Genomic DNA, 6,595 nt, shown 5'->3' with positions numbered 1-6,595 from the left:
CATACCTTTTTTATGTGGGCTAACTGGGGATGGGGCAGAAGTGGGCAACACTATGTGGGGCCCATGTAGTTCCAGTATCACGGGCCCAACATGGGAAGCCCATGTGGGCTGACCACATTGAACCCACATGTGATAAGTATGGGCTGACCGTACATGGGTTGGACCTGGGCATGCGTATGTAGGCCCCATTCCTTTTTTATGTGGGCTAACTGGGGATGGGGAAGAAGTGGGCAACACTATGTGGGGCCCATGTAGTTCCAGTATCACGGGCCCAACATGGGAAGCCCATGTTGGCTGACCACATTGAACCCACATGTGATAAGTATGGGCTGACCGTACATGGGTTGGACCTGGGCATGCGTATGTAGGCCCCATTCCTTTTTTATGTGGGCTAACTGGGGATGGGGAAGAAGTGGGCAACACTATGTGGGGCCCATGTAGTTTCAGTATCATGGGCCCAACATGGGAAACCTATGTGGGTTGACCACATTGAACCCACATGAGATAAGTATGGGCTGACCGTACATGGGTTGGACCTGGGCATGCGTATGTAGGCCCCATTCCTTTTTCATGTGGGCTAACTGGGGATGGGGCAGAAGTGGGCAACAATATGTGGGGCCCATCTAGTTTCAGTATCACGGGCCCAACATGGGAAACCCATGTGGGTTGACCACATTGAACCCACATGAGATAAGTATGGGCTGACCGTACATGGGTTGGACCTGGGCATGCGTATGTAGGCCCCATTCCTTTTTCATGTGGGCTAACTGGGGATGGGGCAGAAGTGGGCAACAATATGTGGGACCCACATGGGCTGACTGCATTGAACCCACATGACATAAGCACGGGCTGACTGTACATGGGTTGGGCCTGGGCATACATATGTAGGCCCCATTCCATTTTTATGTGGGCTAACTGGGGATGGGGCAAAAATGGGCAACACTATGTCGTGCCCATGTAGTTTCAGTATCATGGGCCCAACATGGGAAGCCCATGTGGGCTGACCACATTGAACCCACATGAGATAAGTATGGGCTGACCGTACATGGGTTGGACCTGGGCATGTGTATGTAGGCCCCATTCCTTTTTATGTGGGCTAACTGGGGATGGGGCAAAAATGGGCAACACTATGTGGGGCCCACATGGGCTGACTGCATTGAACCCACATGACATAAGCACGGGCTGACTGTACATGGGTTGGGCCTGGGCATACATATGTAGGCCCCATTCCATTTTTATGTGGGCTAACTGGGGATGGGGCAAATATGGGCAACACTATGTCGTGCCCATGTAGTTTCAGTATCATGGGCCCAACATGGGAAGCCCATGTGGGCTGACCACATTGAACCCACATGACATAAGCATGGGCTGACCATACTTGGGTTAGACCTGGGTAGGAAAATGTAGACCTTAATCCTTTTTCATGTGGGGTAATGGGAAAATTTAAAAAAAAATCTGATTAGACAATGTGGTTACCCTGTCACTTTTAAAATTTTCACTATATGTCAAAAGCAAAAGCTGCAAGAGCAAGATTATAAAAACTTTGAAAAAAATTATGAGATGTCAGATTGATGGCCTTTAGCTAAGGAAATTGTTACTCAGTTGGCCTGTATTGGAGCTGATAAAAGGTAAATTGTTGAAGCAATTGTATAAGCTTTCTACAAAATGAAAAGCTCTCCTTGGATGGTTACCTCATCTTGGAGGTCATAAAGAGGTATTGTATTTGAACCATGCTCACTACATGATTTCTTTGTCTGGCTCATTTACTAACACCGACATTACACTAGGCTTCCAGAAGACCAAAATATGCTTCAATGCTTTATTTTTTAAACCAGTTCAGTATTGTTCAAGCTACACTTTGAAGTCCTAGCATTTTTTCTTTTTATTATTTTACACTAGAACAGTCCAGATGTCCTAACATTTTTGTGACATTATCTGTTTTAAATATGCATAATCTTCTGCTGCTCACTCAAAATAGGTAGTAGTGGACTTTTGTCCTTGCTTCTTTTTTTAAATGTAATTTAATTTTATTTTATTATCAATAGGATGTTCAGACATCCAAAGTGTTCATTGCAGCTTTTTCACAGAAGGACTTAATTCTTATTTGGAGAAATAGTTCAGATCAGATCATCGTGAAAAATATTACAAAATGTTTAGAAAATGAATTCAAACAAAACTCAAGTGAGAAAGACAAGAGTAAAATTTTTAGCATCTGTTTTTTCATCTGTAAACATTTTCCAAGTTGTCAGCATAAATAAAATAAAAAAACTAAATATTTCTATTAATTATTATTTTTATATCTTTTAATCTTTTTTCAATAATCTTTTTAACCTTTTTGTTCATTTTTTCTCTGGCACCGTTGCCAATAAAGGTTGGTGAATTGAAGTAGACACTTTACACATCCACTAAAGAAAGTAGTTCCAAAACACATTTGAATAAGGACGACTATATTTATTTATTTTTATTGAGAAAATTTGCGAGTGCTACATCGGTTTTACATTTGTTAAACCGATGTATTACTCTCAAAATTAATCTCGTGTTTCTTGGAGAACGTACAATTGTTAACGGCGGATGGATATGCGGTTTCAAAATCAAACGTAGTCCCATCAGTCCGTTGGCGTGGAGTCTGCAGGTTCCCTGAAGAATCTGTAAGTACACTTCTGTCTGTTTTGTCTGTATTGTGTCAAATTTTAGGGAGAGATTTTAAATCGTTAGTTAAAACATTTGTTGCTCGTAATGGTTCGGATGACCGGAGTACCCCGAAAGACCTAATTAGTTGTTTCTTCTTTTTTTTGTTTGTTTTTCTTTTAGGTGATTTTTTTAATATTGTAAAACACACACAATAAGTCATCTGCCATTATTGAGGTAAGAATATTTGGATGCAGAGCGATTTCAAACTGTTCTGGGCCAGATCATTTTCAAATACGCTGCGGCGCCATTCACCGGTAAATTTGAGCGCCAACGCGGCAGAATAAATCGGTTCACTAATGAATCTACGTTGCTAGCGGAGGTTGCTTTTAAAGTACCTTGACACGATAAAACCACTTACATTATTTATAAAGAGTAACTACTTCGCTTTCATTCTGTGTACATGGGTTTTTAACAATCTTTCTCGCAGCCAATTAAGCCAGCATGCATAGCTGGGATCCATTAATTGTGCATTTTTAATTTTTTTTTTCTTTCATGAAACTGCATTGAATCGTGTCGTTGTGGGCTAGATAGGTAATGATGGATGGGCATGGGTTTTGTCTGGGCTAACTACACGAGGCCCATATGTTTAACCTAAAATGGGACCCATATTGTCAGCCCATTTGGGCTAAATGTAGACTGTATTCAGCATTATTGTGGGCTAACTGAGAATGGGACAGAAATGGGCAACACGAAATGGGGCCCATGTGGTTTCAGTATATTTGGCATAAAAGCTTTTTTCTAAATAGAATGAAGGCATAGTAGTAAATATTTTAAAATCATGTTTGTTTTATTGTGTAAGTGACATTTTAAAGCGTGTTATTCTGTCATCGTTTCACTGCAAAAAAACATGACAAGTGGGTGTTTAGGTCTCAACTAGCCATTTGTTTGGTCAATGCAAATGGGAGCTTTAGATTTACCAATGTTTTAATACTTTTTAAAAAATTTATTTTCTACAGACTACTATGGAGAAGCGTGAAGAAGGCTTGCAAGGGCAGAAGTGACATCAGATCTTCAAACAGATAATGATATTCCAGAAAAGCGACGTAGAAGGTAACGTGGAACAGGGACTTCTGTAACACACAACTCTAGATCAGTGGTTCTTAACCTGGGTTCGATCGAACCCTAGGGGTTCGGCGGAGCCTCTGCCGCGGAGGGAAAAAAACTTGTGTAAAGTCGTGATGCGCCGCTTTGCCATCATTTGCTGCAGAGGATCACGTTACATTGCTTAGCCAATCAGTGCTGCGGAGGAGCACAGGGATGGGGCAAGGAGGGGGGAAGCGGGGTTCGGTGAATGCGCATATGAAACTGGGGGGTTCGGTACCTCAAAAAAGGCTAAGAACCACTGCTCTAGATCTTCTTTCTCCCTGGTTGTCATTTGAGCTGCTCTCAGTTCTTTTACCCATTTGGTTCTCCTTGCTTTACTTTTTCCTTCTAATCCTTCAAAATTTATTGACTTAAATTGATACAGACATTAACAATTGGCATTTTGTCCATGTATAAAAGTAAGCTTATAAGCTATATATGTGTGAAACAATAACAAATCAATTAATAAAAACTAAATGTATCATGCGTCCTGATTTTAAAATGTTGTCTTGTAATTGTCATTATACTTAAGGTTGTCATGGTTGCAGAAATAGGAGGAGGGTCCTTAGATGATGCAGTACAACAAGCTGTGTGATTCCTCATGTCCCCTGAATTGGCCCTCCAGTTCAACCTGTTTGGCCGACATAGGAAACAAGTTCCGGGACCTGCGTCTCTGATGTTTTGTATGGTAAAGATCAGTTTTTATATTCACTTTTTTTCTTGAACATTTGTTAATTTTGGTTGTCTTATGCCTTTTGTTCATTTTTAGTAATCTTTTTTTTTTTTTTTTTTTAGATTAAAAACTGAGACTTCAATTTTTGGTTTAATTCACATAGTATTCTTTCACTGTGCTCTCAAGAACTTAAAGATTTGATTGCTGACAAAATTTGAAGGTAATATTGTTTGCATTTCAAACAGTATTAACAAAATATACAAGACCATGATAGAACCTTTATGTCAGTAGTTGATTTATATACATTAATATATTTTAAATTTACAATAAGAATATAGTGTGTGTACTAGGGATGCTCCGATCAGGTTTTTTGCTTCCAATTCTGATACCGATCACCCATGGGGCCCATCGCTGCCGATCATCTGGATTGGCTGTTATTTTTTCACTTTAGGCATAAATGATAACATGTTATCTGGCAAAATTAAAAAGTGCGCAGTGTGACGGAAAGAGTAGATCAGCTGCACACACAGGCTGCGAATGAGATACAGGTGATCTGCAACAAGAGGCCGTGATCAGCGATCACCAATCAAACACATTTTCACGGAAATTAACCGCTTATGATTGCTGATCGATCTGCACACCTCTATCTACATAATAATAATGACTCGAGAGTGCTTTGATTTTGGCAGATCCCTGCAAGCATTTCTGCCCCTTGAAGGGGAAGAGATGCACATTTCATTAATGTTACATTGTACTAAAAGTAAAACACTAATGCAATTTCTACCTTTGCTTGTTTTTTAGGGGCACTTAAAAGAAATGGATCCATCCACGGAATCACACAAAGATACGGAAAAGGCACTCGAAGTGGGTTACTGGAGCCCCGGACAGAGGTGGAAATAGAAAAGTTAGAGCGACTAGGGAGGCAGCCAGCTCAGACTCAGGTGGGCAGGTTCCAAGATGGACAGTTACAATGATGTATGAGAGCTTTCAAGTGTGGCATATAGGTTATTAAAAATATTTGACAAAAATGTAGTGTGAAAGAGCTATGTAGGTGTGTGTGTGTGTTGATATATATTTATATGTATTTATATATAGATGTACAGATCTATCTATATAGTTGCATATCTAGATATAGATCTATATACATGTATGTATCTATACATATTTACATAACTAGATGCATAGTTATCTAGATAACGAGATGTAGAAATATAACTATCTAGATATATAGATCTATATATATAGAGATAAATATATATTTACATAGCTAGAAATCTAGTTACATAGATAATTATATATCTACATATAGATCTATTTTTATACATTTGTTATATTAAACTAGTTTGTTATTTTCAAATCTGCAATATGAATAATTTTGTAGATTTCTTTTACCAGTGCATTTCTTGTGGCATCATTTGCTCTGTGTTAATAAAGTTCTTATAATTGACGAGTTAAAAAAAACTGACAATATTTTAAATTACCAAATAAAAACCTTGACCAAAAGACATTTTTCATCTCTTTTTTTTTTAATGCAGGTTTTGTGCTAAAGCATTTTAATACTTTGGTTTGTTGATTAAGATTGTATATCTATTAATGTAATTCACTTTCAGGTTAGGTGAGAAAGACCCCATTGTTCCTACAGGAATGAGGCATCTGGGCCCCACTGAAAACCCAGTCAGCAGCCATTTAAATCTACCTGGGCAAACCCATATGGGGCCACCATGGAACCCGTGGACAAACCCACTTGGTACCCATATTCTAGCCCAGTTTAGCCCCAGTTGGGGCCCAGGTAAAAATGAAAGCTCCCAAGTGGGGCCAAAATGGGCCTCATGTAAGTTACCCATGTGGGCCCCACTGAAAACCCAGTCAGCAGCCATTTAAATCTACCTGGGCAAACCCATATGGGGCCACCATGGAACCCGTGGACAAACCCACTTGGTGCCCATATTCTAGCCCAGTTTAGACCCAGTTGGGGCCCAGGTAAAAATTCATGAAAGCTCCCAAGTGGGGCCCAGATGGGCCTCATGTAAGTTACCCATCTGGGCCCCACTCAAAACCCAGTCAGCACCCAATTAAATTACCTGGGCAAACCCATGTGGGGCCACCATGGAACCCGTGGACAAACCCACTTGGTACCCATATTCTAGC

At 40.0% G+C, this 6,595-nt stretch overlaps 1 long non-coding RNA gene across 1 annotated transcript; it reads left to right on the top strand.

The window, feature by feature from the left end:
* Positions 1 to 2,810: 2,810 nt before the first annotated feature.
* Positions 2,811 to 5,950, top strand: LOC148159706 (uncharacterized). Its single transcript, XR_015762881.1, has 4 exons — positions 2,811 to 2,865; positions 3,648 to 3,741; positions 4,307 to 4,462; positions 5,249 to 5,950. It is a non-coding gene; the product is annotated as an uncharacterized LOC148159706 (long non-coding RNA).
* The last annotated feature ends 645 nt before the right edge of the window (positions 5,951 to 6,595 follow it).

The sequence above is a fragment of the Poecilia mexicana genome, unplaced genomic scaffold (assembly GCF_051168715.1).
Source record: "Poecilia mexicana isolate PSO_F unplaced genomic scaffold, ASM5116871v1 scaffold_5, whole genome shotgun sequence".
In the NCBI taxonomy this organism is placed as follows: Eukaryota; Metazoa; Chordata; class Actinopteri; order Cyprinodontiformes; family Poeciliidae; genus Poecilia; species Poecilia mexicana.
The sequence above is the reverse complement of the archived record's forward strand: the minus strand, read 5'-3'. Positions and strand labels throughout refer to the sequence as shown.